Source organism: Rousettus aegyptiacus, unplaced genomic scaffold, assembly GCF_014176215.1.
Source record: "Rousettus aegyptiacus isolate mRouAeg1 unplaced genomic scaffold, mRouAeg1.p scaffold_m13_p_2, whole genome shotgun sequence".
Classification (NCBI taxonomy): Eukaryota; Metazoa; Chordata; class Mammalia; order Chiroptera; family Pteropodidae; genus Rousettus; species Rousettus aegyptiacus.
Window position 1 is genome coordinate 165,349,258 of NW_023416295.1, and position 16,145 is coordinate 165,365,402.

The window sequence follows — 16,145 nt, forward strand, 5'->3', positions numbered from 1 at the left end:
AGAAAGTAAAAAATTTCTCCTGGATCTTGGACTAGAAAATTAGAGTTAATAGAAGGATGTAAACGGCTGTGTTGACACCCTCCTTGGGTTATGTCGGACTGGGGCTTCTCGGTGCCTAATGTTGAAGAGCAGAAGATGGCGTGGGACTTACATTTGCCCCTAAGAACTGTAAAAGGAGGGAGGCTTGTTATAAATGTCATGTCCAGCAGGGACAGAGCGTCTTTCTTCTTTGCCTGGTAAAGTGCGCCTCTTTAGTTCAACTTTCTCAAAGTGCGAGCTACGGACACTCGCTCCGGGAACCCCAAGGCCGTTTGATGCACTGAACGCTTCCCTCCCGCGTCCCTTCTGCCGCCTGTTATTCTGTCGTCCCTTTTGCTTTACTTTATAAAACTAACGTAAATCGAACAGAAAGTACGTAAAGCGTGAGTGAATGGTTTGATGAATATCTTTTAATATACATATATTTTGTATACACCTGTGTAATCACCGCCCAGAAATTTCCAGCACCTCGAGAGGCTCCCCCTTATGCCTCGTCCCTGTCAGGAGCAACTGTCTTGACTTTTAACGCTGTAGTTTGGTTTTGCTTGTTTGTGAAACGTATAAACAGACTCATAGACTCACTATTCTTTTGTCTGTAGCTTTTTTCACTCACCCTGACGTCTGTGAGATTCATCCATGCTCTCGTATGTGGCGGTTCTTTCTTTTTCATTGGTGTGTAGTATTTCGCTGTATGCACACACCACAGTTTACATGTCCATTTAAATGTTGATGGATTTTTAAATTGTTCCAAGTTTCTGACTGCTTCTTAAGCATCTCTGAGCTTTTTTTTTTTTTTTTCAGTTTTATTGTGGCAAAATATACATAACATAACATTTACCCCTTTAGCCATTTTAAGTCTACAGTTCGGTAGTATTAAGTGCACTTACTTTGTTGTGCAACCATCACCACCATCCATCTCTAGAACTTTCTTCATTTTTCCAAACTGAAACTCAGTACCCACTAAATAATAACTCCCCATTCCCTTTCCCTTCAGTCTCTGGCAACTACTGTGAATCTGACTACTCTAAGTACCTTATGTAAGTGAATCCCACAGTATCTGTCCTTCCGTGACCGGCTCATTCTACTTAGCGTAATATCGTCAAAGTTTATCCATGTTGTAGCGTGCGTCCAAATTTCCTCCCTTTTTAAGGCTGAATGACATTCCATTATGTGCATATACCACATTTTGTTTATCCATTCATCCATGTATAGACATTTGGGTTCTTTCTACCTTTTGGCTATCCTGAAGAATGCTACTACGAATCTGGGTGTACGAATATCTTTTGAAGTTCTCGCTTTTGGTTATTTTGGGGACATACCCAGAGGTAGCATTGCTGGATCATAGTGTAATTCTGTGTTTACTATTTTGAGGAACTGCCATGCCGTTTTGCATAGCAGCTGCACCATTTTACATTTCCACCAGAAATGCAGTTTCTCCGCATCCTTGCCAATACTTGTTATTTTTTGTTTTCTTGATAATAGCCATCTAATGAGTGTGAAGTGATAGTTCATGGTTTTGATTTGTTGTTCCCTAATGATTAGTGATGTTGAGCTTCCCATGTGTTTACTGATCATTTGCACAGCTTTTTTGGAGAAATGTCTATTCAAGTTTTTGCCCATTTTTTTTTTAACTAAAGTGTTTATTTTTGTTGTTGTCATTGAATTGTAGTTCTTTATATATTCTGCATATTAACCCCTTATCAGACATATGCTTTGCAAATATTTTCTTCCATTCCTTGGGTTGCCTTTCACTGTTGTTGTGCTTTTGATATACAGCAGTTTTTAAGTTTGATGGAGTCCAGTTTACCTATACTTCTTTTGTTACCTGTGCTTCCGGTGTCATATCCAAGAAATCATTACCAAATTCAAAATTATGAACATTTTCCTCTGTTTTCTTTCAAGAGTTTTATAGTTTTATGTTTAAATCTTTATTATTATTTTTGAGTTAATTTATATATAGTGTAAAGTAAGGGTCTAAATTCATTCTTTTGCATGTGGTACCCATTTTTCCCAACACCATTTATTGAAAAGACTAACCTTTTCCTATTCAAAAGTCTTGATACCTTCATCAAAAATCATTTAACCATATATGCGAGAGTTTATTTCTGGGCTCTCTATTCTATTCTGTTGGTCTATATATCTATCTTTATGCTGGTACCAAACTACTTTGATTACTGTACAGCTTTGTATTAAGTTTTGAAATCAGGAAATATGAGATCTTCAACACTGTTATTTATTTATTTTTTCCAAGATTGTTTTGGCTATTCAGGGTCCTTGAGATTCCATATGAGTTTTAGGATGGATTTTTCTACTTCCACACACAAAAAAAATGTTAGAATTTTGATAGGGATTGTATTGAATATGTAGATCTTTTGGGTAGTACTGACATCTTAAAAATATTAAGTTTTCAAATCCATGAACATAGGATGTCTTTCTATTTATTAGGGCCTTCTTTAATTTCTTTCAGCAACATTTGATAGGTTTCAGTATATAAGTCTTTTGCTTCCTTGGTTAAGGTTATGCCTAAGTATTTTATTTTTATGTTACTGTAAATAGAATTGTTTTCTTAATTTCTTTTTTGGATTGTCCATTATTAGTGTAGAGAAATGCAGATGATTTTTTTTCTGTGTTGATTTGTATCTTGCAACTTTGCTGAATTTGTTTATTAGTTCCAACAGGTCTTTTGTGTGTGTGTGTAAGCATTCTCATTATCCAGTTGCTCTGACTAGGTCTCCCGGTACTATGCTGAATAGAAGTGGTAAAAGTGAGCATCCTTTTCTTGTTCCTGATCTTAGAGGAAAAGCTATCAGACTTTCACCTTTGAGTATGATGTTTGCTGTGCACTGTTAATAGAGGTCTTTATTATATGAAGCAGTTTTCTTCTTTTCCTATTTTGCCGAGTATTTTTATCATGAAAGAGTGGTAAATTTTGTCAAATGCTTTCTCTGACTCAATTGAGATGATCATGTAGACATTCCGTTAATATGGTATGTTACACTGATTGATCTTTGTATGTTGAACGATCTTTTCATTTGGAGAATAAAAAAATTCCAACTGGTCATGGTGTCTAATAATCCTTTTAACTTACTGTTAAATTTTGTTTGCTGGTATTTTGTTGAGGAGTTTGTGTCAATATTCATAAGGGGCATTGATCTATAGTTTTCTTGTAGTGTCTTTGGCTTTGTTATCAGGGTAGAGTTGGCCTCATAGAATGAGTTTGGAAGTAGTCCCTACTCTTTCTTCTTTGGGAAGAGTTTGAAAAGAATTGGTCCTCTGAACATTCTTGTGGATATCTTCTTTTGTGAACTACCTGTTGATGTCTTTTGCCTGTCACTTTTTAAAAATTTTATTAAGTTTATTGATTAATAACATTCTAAAGTTTTTAAGTGTACAATTCTATAATATGTCATCTGTATATTGTATTGTGTGTTCACCTCCCCGAGTCTCATCTCCTTCCATTTTCAAAAACTTCTATTTTTCTTTTCCTTACTGATCCGTAAGAGTTGTTTTTATATTCTGAATAGGAGATGTTTGTCAGGTAAAAGTATCACCAACATCTTTTTACTGTGGTCCGCCTTTTCATTCTCTTAGTGGTTATCTTTTGACAAACAGAAGTTCTTAATTTTAACAAAGTCCAGTTTATCAAAGTCCAGTTTTTCTTTTATAGTTAGTGCTTTTTGTGTGCTATTCAGAAATCTTTACCTACCTCAAGGTCATAAAGATATTTTTCATGTTGTTATCTAGAAGTTTTATTATTTTATCTTTTACCTGTATATCAGTAGTCCATCTGGAATGTTTGTATATGGTGTGAAGGAGGAGTCAGAGTTGTGTTTTTATTTTTAATTTTTGACCGATAAAGCACCTTTTGTTAAAAATAATATATATTTTTTTTACCCACTGGTCATAAATCAGGAGATCATAGATATGTGGATCTACGCCTTGACCTTTATCCTTAACCATTGGTCTGCTTGTCTTTTTTCGAGTTATGCTAACCGGTGGCATAAAACCTCTTCTTCTTCAAGATTATTTTGGTTAATTTCAGTTCCTAACATTTCCGTACAGATATTACAATCAGCTTGTCAATTTTCACATGCACAAAACACTTGCTAAGATTTTGATTTGGGATCACATTGACTGTACAATAAATCTGGGAGGAACCGATATCCTACCAACATCAGATTTTCAATCTATGTATATGACATTAGACCGCCCTGTATTAAATGGCCTTTAATTTCTCTCAGCCAAGTTTGTAGGTTTCAGTGTAGAGGTTTTATTAGATTTTATTTTCATTAGATTTATTTCTAGGTAATTGATGTTTTTCAGTGCTTTTGAAAGTAGTCTTATTTAAATTTTTTTAATTGCTAGTTGCCAGTAAACGAAATGCAATTGATTTTTTAGATAATGGTTTCCTGTCCAGCCTCTTCGCTAAATTTACATATTAATCATGAATTTGCCTTTTTAATAATTTTCTACGAACATAATCACGTCACCTGACAATAATGATAGTTGTCCATCTTCCATCATGGTCTTTATATTTTTATTCCTTTTCTGTGCTTCAGTGCACTGGCTGGGACCTTTGGTCCAACGTTGGATTGAAGTGATAGCGGGAAATCCTTGTCTTGTTCTCGACCTACGGGTGGAAAGCACTTAATGCTTCACCATCGAGTATGATATTGGTTGTAGATTTTTTTTTTTTTTTTTTTTTTTTTGTAGATGCTCATGACCAAATCCCTGGTTTGCCGAGAGATTTTTCTTGAAGGAGTGTTTAACTTGATCACATGTTGTTTCTACATCTAGTGAAATGATCACGTTTTTCTCCTTTATTCTGTTAATGTTGTGAATGATGGTGATTGAATTTTGAATGTTAAATCAATCTTGCCTTTCTGGAATAAAGTGCACTTGTTCAGAAGTATCATCCTTTTTAAAAAATCTATTTCTAGGTTTGATCAAATACTATTTTGTTAAGAATTTTGGTACCTATGTTCCTGAGACTTGATTGGCTTATGATTTCCCTTTCTGACAATGCTCATGTCAGGTTTTGGTGCCACAATCATACAGGCCTCATAAAAAAGAGGCGAGGAGTTTCTTTTTCATTTCTTCTGAAGAGTTTGTATAAAATTGGCATATTTACTTCTTAGTTATTCGGAAGAATGCCCCACTGAAGTCCTCTGGGTTTAGAGTTTTCTTTGAGGAAAAGCTTTTAATGATGGATTCAATTTTTAAAATAGCGATAGGGTTATTCATTTTTTTTTCTATTTCTTGTTTTGTTGATTTTAGCAAATTGTTATTTTTAAGAAATTCATTTCATCTAAATTTTGAAATTTATTTACATGACATTATTTAAACTTCATTCTTATTGCTTTTTGACATTTTTAGCATCCATAATGACGTTCTCCTTTCATTTCTGATATTGGTAATTTCTGTTTTCTCTGTTTTTCTCGATCAGCCTTGCCAGAATTTATTAATTTGATTAGTCTTTTCAAAGGTCCAACTTTTGGCTTTGTGTTTTTCTCAATTTATATCTTTTTTCTATTTTCTTTATTTCTACTCTTATCTGTACTGTTTCCTTCCCATTCGTGTTTAATTCTTTGTCTTTTTCTAGCTTTTGAGATATACACTTAGGTCATTGATTATCAGCATTTTCTGAGATAGGCATTTAAAGTTATGAATTTTTCTCTAAGCATTGCTTAATTTTATCCCATAATTTTTTCTAACATCATACTTTCATTATCATTCAGTTAAACTTATTTTCTAATATCTATCATGGTTTCTTCTTTCATCCCTGGGTTATTTAGAAATTGATTGCTTATTTTTCAAACATTTTGTTATTTCTTAGTTATCTTTCTATTATTGGTTTCTAATGTAATTTCACTGTGGTCAGATAACATAGTCCGTATGGTTTCAATATTTGGAATGGCTGAGACTTGTCAAGCAGGTAAAAATGCCTTCCCAGAGTAATTTGAGAGACATCAAAGTTTCATCTGCTGAAAAAGATTTCTCCTCCTGGCCTGAGGGAGAGATAGGCATTAGAGTTGGGGAGGTCCTTGTTAAAAGAAAATGGCAATAGGGAATAATCAGTTTATTATCAGTCTAGAATCAAAGACTATGAGATTTTTTATAGATCTTCTTGGTCCACTTTCCTATTTTACAAATGAAGAAACTGAGACTCAAAGCCGGGAAATTATTTGCTCACAATCATATTCATAGGTTGTGCTAGAATCAGAATGGTTACCCAGAGCTTCTGATTTCCTGTCATGTGCCTTCCCTGTTCTGTCCCTCTTACAAACCCCCAAAAGGGTGATTTAATTGGTTAACTAGAGCTTCAGTGAGCATGAGGAAATGGGATATGGGATATGGTAATGGAATACAGTTTGGAAGAAAACCCTGGACCTGCGAGGTCAAATTCCAAATGCCCAACAAGTGGAAGCCCGAACAAGAGCGGATGGGTTATTTACCATCCATCGGATCTCATAAAGTCTCATCTCCAACCTGAACAAATTGCATTTTCTACCTGGCAGATGTCAGTAGGTTTTTAATGTTTCTGTTGGCATAATCACCAACAAAGAGAAGCCTGTGACTGTAAAGCAGTTTCAGGTCCATGACTGATTGGAGCGTCGTATCCAGAGAGGAAAGCTCAGCCATGTGAATCGAACAGAACTGTACAGGTAGAACGGAAATTCCTGCCACAGTTCGGCCCAGAAGGTTCCCTGAGCACGTACCGTATACAAGAGTGTGGAAAGAGTATACAAGGAAGGAAAGAGCAGGGAGCCAAAATTAAAATATATTCCTCATTAGACAGCACGCGAGGCATAATTACAGCCACTGCTTCCTTTAATCTCCTAAGAGGGAGGTATTTTTTGTACTCATTATACAAAGGAGGAAACGGATTCAGAGGTTCTGGGACTTACTCAGTGTCATACCATTAAGTGGTAGAGTTAAGACGGAAGATAGAGCTGTCTGATTTTACAGCTGGCTCTCTTTCTACTCCATCTACAACAGTCTCTTCTCTGGATCCCCGCTCTTAAGGAATTTTCGGCCTAGAAGGGAAACTAAGGCCGATGCTCAAATGTTAATAACACAAGGCCATATGTGATCAGATCCATTTGAATGATGTGAGGTGTTCGACCTTCCTACACCAAGTGTGCTTCCTGGACTCCAGCACAACCTCGCTGGAAGCTTGTTGGAAATGCATACTCTGAGACCCACTGAAACATGCTCTGCATTTTAACAAGACCCCCAGGTGATTAGAATGCATGCTAAAGTTTGGCAGGGGTCACAAGTTTGGAAGGTGACTGGGGAAGGCATCTTGGAGAGGTGGCATTTGTGTTGGGCCTTAGAGGATCCATGTGATTCCTTTAAATGGTATTGGTAGAGGGTTGAGAAGCAGAAAACTACCAGGCAGGTTTTGAGCTTAGAAAGTTTTCCAGATTGGTTTGAGCAGAGAGGCCGAAAAACCATGGAAAACAGGGCTGGGAAGGGAAATTGGGGCCATAGTGTTGGGGGACTCAAATTCCAAACAGGGATTTTGGAATTCGATAGCTAAGGTGCCACTGAAGGAGCCAGGTAGAGAAGTGACAAATCTAAGTAGTGTTTTCAGAAGGTTAACATGAAGGGTCTCTGCGAGTGGATTAGAGCCAGGAGGACACTTTGCGGGGCTTCCTCCTAGTACAGGTGAGGTGATGAGGCTATCGTGCAGGGCAGTGTTTATGGGATGGAAAGAATTGGAGAGACTGGGGTGATAAGATGGGACCAACAGGCAGGAACCCAGTGTGATTCCTTGAGATTCCCGTCGGGAAACAAGATTAACTAGATGTAACCCAGATATGCCCAAGTCCTCTAGCCTTAGTATGTGTCCTCAAAGGACATCAGCCTCTGTCCTGTATCCCAGGCCAGAGTTCAGAGTCTTCCCATTATCTGCAGCAGTGTGTGTGTGTGTGTGTGCGCGCGCGCGCACGCGTGTTTTGGGGTGGATGTGTGGGAAGGGGGTTCTGTTTCTCCTGCAATAGTCTATACTGTGTCCCTTTCCCTCTACTCTTTGACACGTCCTAACAACCGCCATCGTCCTCCTGTCCTGCCTGCCATACTCGATCGGAGCCTCCTTCCTTTACCCTCCCCAACCCTTCACCAACCCGTCATGGCTATTACTGCCTGGTGGTGACAGAAGATGCTTATAGCACAGAGAAGGGGAAGTTGAAATTCAATGGCATAGAACCGGAGTCACAACTTAATGTGACCCATCGTTATCATATTGAAATCTCATTGCATTTCCATGCTGTGCACATGAAAGGTCTATATTTCTCTGACTCCACTGGGCTCGCTCAGCATGTCAGTTTATTATCCAGGTTGGGGTCTTGTAACTTCATTAGAAAGGGTTTCAGAGAAGGGGAAATGCAGTGAAATTGTTTCATATTCCCATCACACTGTAGACAGAAGCGCCCCCCCACCCCCGCCCCTTACCGCTCCCCACCCCCAGCAGAAAGGCGTGCAGAGGGCTCCTCGAGCAAGGACAGCGACTCACACTGGGAAGTCTGGGGGGAGTTCCACATACAGTCCTCCCCTGATGGCTTTAAAAACTGGATTGTCCTCGATGGGTGTCTGCTACAGTTTTAGTCCTGCCTGGGACCTGAGGGGCAAGACTGCCGGCTGGCAGATGAGGCCCAGTGCCCAGTTACGTATGATTTAAGACAACCACCCGACTCGTCCTCTTCCTCAGCCGTCACAGCTGCCCTTTCTGCCTCCTGTCTCTCTGTCCGCTCCTCTTGTGGAGAATGAGGCAGTCCCTCCTCTGTGTTCGGACCACCCTGCCAGGGCCCCTCTGCCTCTCCACTCAGTCCCTCCCCGGGCCATGCCTCCCCGAGGGGCAGGGAGCACGTCTTACTGACAGTGTCTCACTAGTGCTTAATGCAGTCGGACCTGGTACAAAGTAGGTGCTCAGCGTGATAGGATATCAGGAAAGCGAAATACCGCAAAGCCACGCCAGAACACGAGTATTTGAATTTTGCTTCCAGTTTTTGACACTCCAGGACCACTTAACTGTTTAATTAGATTCTTTTTTCAGATGTCCACTCCCTAGTCTGTCTTATTTGTTTGAATTTAGTCAAGATGTTTTAGAGTAGATAATACACTCACATGGTCCCCAAATCAAAATGCTTTATAGGTTCTCATTGAGAAGTCTCGGTTCCCCCACCATCGTCTTCCCACTTCCGCTCCCTAGTGGTAAGCACTTTCATTCATTCATTGTGTTTTCTTTCCATATTTTCTTTCTTTATGCAAATTAAAAATTCAAATGTATGGTTTTTTTTTCTTACACACAAAAATATACACTTCATGCTGTGACTTATTCTTTTCACTTAATAACGACCCCTGGGATGTTCCACAACGTTAAGAACATAGCAGAGAGCAGCCCCATTCTTTTCTTGGTTTTAATCTTTTTCACAGCTGTATAGTATTCCACCGTGAGCATGTATCACAGTTTAGTTAACCATCCGAACACTAGGCTGTCGCTAAATTTTTGCTACTATAGACAAGCTGCAACGAATAGCCTTGTATGTGGCCATTTCCTGTGTGTGCAGGTGTAGCTGTGAGACGTGCAACTGCTGGATAAAGGGCATATGGCATATCAGGAGATTCTCCCAGATGACCTCCCACACGGGGGAGGCACCATTTCGCACTCCCCCTGCAAGGTGTAAGGGCACCTGTTTCCCACAACTGCACAGCAGTGTGATGTGGTCCTGGTTTGGACTTTTGCCAATCTGATAAGTGAGAACTAGTATTTTTGTGTAATTTCCATCCTCACTGATTGAGATTAATCGTCTTTTCCCGTTTTAGGAATATCGTATTTTTTTCCATCAACCGTGTGTTATGTCCTTTGCCTATTTCGTCTCCTGGTTCTGGTTATTTTTCCTCCTGCTATGACTGCAGTTTTCCCAAGTGGGTCATTATCTTATGGCCTGTTTACCAGCCCCACCCCGACCCCCCCGCCCACATAGAAACTTTGGATTTTTTAATGTAGTAAAATTTATCGGCATTTTCTCGTATGGCTTTGGGTTTTGTTTCAAAGTTGGGAAGGTTATGAAGGAATTCACCGAGAGGAGGTGAAAGGAAGCAGGTGTGGGGCCCCCTCAGGCAAAGCTGCCAACATTGCAGTTTTGTTTGCGATGTAGCCCTGTTCCCACGGGGAAAAGGTTTTGCTGCCAGGGGCTGATGCCCACTGCCAAAGGCCTGGGGCCAGGCACCCCGATCCCGGGCTGGTGCCCTTTGCAGGGACCGGGGAGGAGGTAGATGAAGGGAAATGAAATGTTTGGCAGCTCCCTGTTCCCAACAGGTGAGGTCTGTCCAGGTGCAGCCAGGTTAGTATAATGAAAGGAAATGGAATTAAAACTTTGAAGTGAAACTCAAGACTCGCATAAACTTGAACCTTTTCTGGGATTTGAAAAGAAGTAATTAATTTAGAAACTTTCTCCCTCCATATTAAGCTCTGCCACACTGGCTCCAGGCAGGAAATATTCTAGAACAGGTCCCCAAATATTGTGAATCCAATCAGCATAGAGGCAGAAAAGAAGTGATTAGGCAGATATGTTCTCTAAAATCTTCAGTCCGGTGCTCCAGGTTTGAAGAGAGAGTAAGGTTTATAAATGTTTGGGTTCGAGGAGATATAGATGTCAACTAGCCTGGGTCCCTCTCCTGACTCTACTACTGGCTACGTGATCTCAGACAAATCATTTCATTTCTCTGAGCCTCAGTTTCTTCCTCTGTAAAAGGGGCTAGTACTAATAATTAGGACTAACGCGAATTAAGCACTAAGAATACGTCAAGCACCACGTCCGGTGTTTCATATGCAATCAGTCGTTCCCTGTCTCAGGCAGCGTGGAAATTACATGCAATAACCTAAAGGTCTTTGCACAATGCCTGACACATGACAAGTCCTCAATAAATGCCCCCAGGAGTATCGTTACGGTCTGCACTCACTGAAATCAGGTGGGTAGGTCCAGCATGTGATTGTGGTGTTATCTTAGCCATTCATTCATTGAACTAACATTCTGTGAGCCCCTACTATGTGTGGGTGCTGGAGACACAAGGGTGAGCATGGTCTGGGCCCTATGACGTGGCTTAAGAACAAGCAAGGCAGACACACTGGTCAGCGAGCAGAGGCCACACCCTGTGACCAGGACTTTGTTAGGAGCTAGCAAAGGTGCTATGGGAACACAGGGGAGGAGCGAATAACCCCGTCCCAGAAACTGGGCTTGCCAAACGCAGCCCCACGGGCAGGACAGGGGGCCAGGCCCACTGTCTCTTCAGAGGAGCGACAACTGTTACAGCTACAGGGAGCACTTAGATAGCGTGTGCTTTGCGCCAGGAGCACTTCAGTTAGTCCTCACAGCGTGTGCTGGCTACTGTTATTCCCCTAATTTATGGATAAGGAAACCAAGACACCAAAAGGTTATTCAAGGTCACGCAGCTAGCAAGGGGTAGAGCCAGAATCTGAGCCTGGAAATTTGGACCCGGAGTTTATATTGGGAGATGGAAGGGAAGAGAGGGGAGCAGAGTTGCTCGCCGCTGGCTGGCATTTGGGCTGAGATTCCGTCGGGAGCCGTGACTGCAAAGCAGGAGCAGGACAGAGCGCGCGGAGACGACCAGGCGCCAGGCAGCGTCGTGGCGGGGGGTTTTAAGCAAACTGCCCTCGCTGGCTTCGGTGGGACGCGCAGGGTGGGTGTGGAGGGAGGTTGGCCCGGCGTGCACTATGAATGGCTCCGGGAATCTTGCTGGCCCGACATTCTGCCTTAGGGATGAATCTTGTTTGGTTTGAGGCATTTCTGCCTGTTAAAATGAAAAGGCACTTGGCAGGACCAATTCCTCAAGTCTCTATCAACTCTGGCGATTTCTATCTACCTAAAAGGTGATAGATCTGTCCTCTTTGCTTAGATGGCTCCTGCTGCTCCTCGAGGTCCCAAAGGCTTGGCTCGCATCCCACGTCTGGTGTTGCCATAGCGCTATGAAACTGCCACTCACAGCTCTAGCCCAGAACTTACATTTTACTTGCTGATAATTTGAGCTCAAGAGAGCAGAGACCATGTCTCTCTCTTTTTCTCACCCTTTAGCCCCCAGCATAGGGCTAAAAAACATAATCACCACTCCAAAAATATTTGATGAATGAGTCATTGAGTAACCAGCATTTCAGGTGACTTAGGACTGAGAGCCATCAGATAATGGGGGTCAGGTCTGAGTGTGGTTCCCACATCCTTTTGGGGGAAAGAGGCTGGGCGTTCAGTTCCTGGGCATGAAGTCACCAGTGGCCTAGAAAGGGGCCTGCAAGAGGTGGAAGGCACCTGTCTGATGACTGAGCCGGAGGGTCCATGCTGGCACTGGGAAAGACCAGTTCTCGGCAATAGCCACCATATGTCGAGTACTGAGTGAAGTCCAGTCTCCACTCACTGGCTGCATGGCCTCGTGTGGGTTGTTCAGACTTGCCGAAGTGCTGTTTGTTGCTGTTGCTGTTGTTGTTTTTAAATAAAATAGGGATATAAAATGTCTTCAGAACAGTATCGGGAGGAATAAAATGAAATAGCCTGTGAAAGTGACGCCCAGTCCCTGGCTTACAGACTTGGCAGCTTTAAAATGCTTCTAGTTTTTACCATATATTATCATATTGAATCTTCAAACCACCCTTATGATTCTTTTAGCTAAGGCCCCTCAGGCTTGGATGAGTTAAGTGACAGCCCAGGCTCCCACACAGAGCTAGGGGCAAAGCTGGGTTTCAAACCCAGGTCTGCTGCCCTCCCAGTCGGTTCTCTTTCCATTCGCTGGTATCAGAAATGGGCCGCAGCAAAGGTCAGTTGGGAAAAACAACCTGACATACTAGAGACAGGTGTCCCCTGGGTTGGCGACGCTGGTGGGATCCTGGTGAGAAACTTTCTGGCTTCAGCCGGATGGACCAGTCGCGGTGTCCCCTGAGCCCCAGGCTTCCTCCTCACGCAGTTCCCCACGCTACTGCCTTCCCTGGAGCACCTCTCAAAGGCTCACCTGTCCTCGGAAACGTGGATGAGACAGGTTACAAGCCAGGATGTGCTGTGTGGCCCTCACTGGTTTTATTAGGGGTCTGTGTGTGTGTGCTCGGGTGTGAAATGGAACACTGAAAACAGACGAGGTGAACAGGATAAAAAGGTGACAATCGTCCTTTCCACTGAAAGGGTCTTGGATTTCTAGCGATTTCTATTTTCTCTATTTTTCCAAATTAAAAAAAAAAAGCACGTGTATCACTTTTGCAAACAGAAAACTAAGTTATTTTTAAAACCCTGACCATCTCGTCGAGGCCAGCTCAAGTGCCACGTCCTGTCTGGAGCTATGATGTCCCCTGGTGTGCGCCTTGCAGGGTCCCAGCAATGCAGGTGTCTTTGCTCCTGTAACTCGTCCAGAGCAGAGAGGCGCCCCGCTTGCCTGCTTCCTGCGGCAGGTCCCGGGGAGCAGAATGGCCCCGCAGCCTCCACGCCTGCCAGAGCGGCCCCAGGGGACTTCACCACTCAGCTCCTGCAGCTGGGTTTCTCGAGCTCTTAGCCTGCGCGTTAAGTTCATTTCTCTTAATCCTCCCAAACACCTTTCAAGGTAGGCGTTATTGTTATCCTCACTTTAAGGACAAGAAACTGTCTCAAAGCTTAGGCGGGACGGCCAGGTTGTCGAACAGCGCCCTCCAGCTCCTTTGCTCCACTCACGGCACCCAGCAAGGACCCGTGCGGCAGCCACCTTACTTCTGGGAAGGTGACATGATCTTTCGGGTCCCTCGCCTTCTCTACCCCACCCCCCACCCCCTCAGCCTTGTCCCATCTTCTCCACCATCCAGTTCCCATGTCGGGTGAGCTCACTTACGGCTTCTTCCAGAAACCTTCTCTCACAGGCCCTGCTTTTCCGTGCAGCTCGGGTCAGCAGGCTCCTCTTGGGTCTCAGCATTTATCACTTCTCATTGAACTTGGCCTCTCACCTCTGTTCGTTTTTCTCTTTACCCAATCAGACTCAAGGACAAGCATTTAATTTTTTTTTTTTTAATCCCCAGTGTCTAGCGGGCACAAATTGGGTATTCAATGAATATTTATTGAATGAATCAATATGATCCTTACAATAGCTCTATAAAATGACCATTTTACGAAAGAAGAAAAACACAGCCACGAGCTGCTCAGTAGTGGCCAGTAAGTTTTTGAATTGATTCTGGAACATCGGTCTTTGACATCTAGTCCAGATTGGCTAAAATGCTGAAATTTAAAGAAGCGGGAGAAAAAAGAAAAACAATCCAGCCAGTTCTAGTGGGAAGAGAAATGTTAACCATGTTCCTGCATAAGCTAGGCAGAGGTATATTAAGGTTGCTTATATATTTCTCCTCGTTTTGTTTTTTTTTTTAATGGATCATGCGTTTAAGATACTTTTCTTTCTTTTCAATTTTTTCCTTAGTATAATTTCTAGGAGTTGCTGTCTGGAGCCAAAGGACGGCACATTTTAGATGGCTCTCAAGATTATTGCCAGTTGCTCACCAAAAATATTCTACTAGTTAACACTACCTTTGGAGAAATATGAGACTGGCAATTTTACACCAGCATTGGGGGTGGGGGGTGGGTATCGTTATTTGACATTTATGTTACTTCCAAAGATGTAGTTGTGCCTCATTATCTTCTTTCAAGTTCTTGGTGAACAACTGAGTTTGAGTATGGTTCTTTGTGTCTGTTTACCCACCACTCTTGTGAGACGCATAGGTTCATGCTCCTTATTGTGCTATTTACCCTTTTTTTTTTAAAGATTGTTAAAGACATTTGTGGAAAGCAGGCTCTTCTATTTAGGTGCCATTTGGAAAGTCCAGGAAGGAGGGAAAATGAAGATGACTAAGATACCACCCCTGCCTTCTCCAGTAGGTACTTCCTAAGTAGGGTACCCAAGTCAGTGAGATGCATGTGTGCAGAAATAATGATCCAGGCGGCTACACTGGTTCAGCCAAGAGATGAGTAATGGGATGTAGAAGAATAGTAAGGATCAATAATTCCTGACTTGGATAGTATCAGGGAAGGCTTCAAAGAGGTGGTGTCATTCATTGTAGGCTGGAAAGGATGAGAAACCTTTAGAAGAAACTCCTGGTTAACAGAGCAGGATGAACAGGTGTCATGCCCATGCTGTACTGGGATCTTTTGCCCCTGAGAACATTTGTCGTGAGTGTTTTACCAATTAGGGTGGTTTTGCTGGTGGGGGAAATGAATCCCCAATAAAAAGAAGTTTTTATGATCTACAAAAAACTTACTTGCTCACAAAACAAAGAGGCAGTTCTCTTTTAGGGTTGATTGATCAGAGGCACGACCTGACGTTTAGAACCCCCATTTTCCCCCCTTCTCCTCTCCGCCTACCTCGGCTTTACCTTTGTCCTCAGGCTGCTCTTTTCCGAGGTGAAAATTTGCTGCCTCACTTCAGTTATCATGTCCTCTCAGCCACGTTCCAAAGCAGACCAGGCCAGAGTCTCTCCATCTCTCCTTTCCTCCCTCTGTCCCTCCGTCCTTCAAACAACAGACATTTATTTCTTCAGTTTCGGAGGCCAGAAGTTCAAAATCATGGCCTCCCCCATTGCTTTTCATTATGGGAAAATACCTTTCCCAGAAGACCTCAGAGAGCTTCTCCATCAGTGCGATAGGCCGGCACCATGTCACATCCCCTATCTGGTCCCTCAGTGGCTCGAGAACATGACATTGCCGTGATTTAAACAACATTCACCTCTCTAGGATTTGCGAAGGGGATCACCTCCCTCAACATGTGGTCCTCTCTAAATTGGGCTTCCGTTAATGAGGAAGAGGGCGGGTACACAGGGTTATTGAATAAGCAACAACAGTATCCGCCACGGTGTTTGAGAGTAGACATTTTAATCTGAATTATACCAATATCGACCAATTTTCATCAAGAAAATATTTTCTGAACTCGACTTTATTAAGCTAATTTATTGTAAATCATTTTTCAATAAAGGATATTTCATTTTCTTCCATTTTCATTTTTATTTTACTTAGATTATCTTCATAGGTACAAATTCTTTTCCATATAAATTTTACATCACAGATTTATTTCGTTGATTGTTTACATTCTTATTAAAT

General features: G+C 42.1%; 1 protein-coding gene across 2 annotated transcripts in view; it reads left to right on the top strand.

Annotated features, from left to right (window-relative positions):
- RFX4 (regulatory factor X4) overlaps positions 1-16,145 on the top strand; it is a 137,764-nt gene that overhangs the window by 26,266 nt on the left and 95,353 nt on the right. The window lies entirely within an intron of this gene.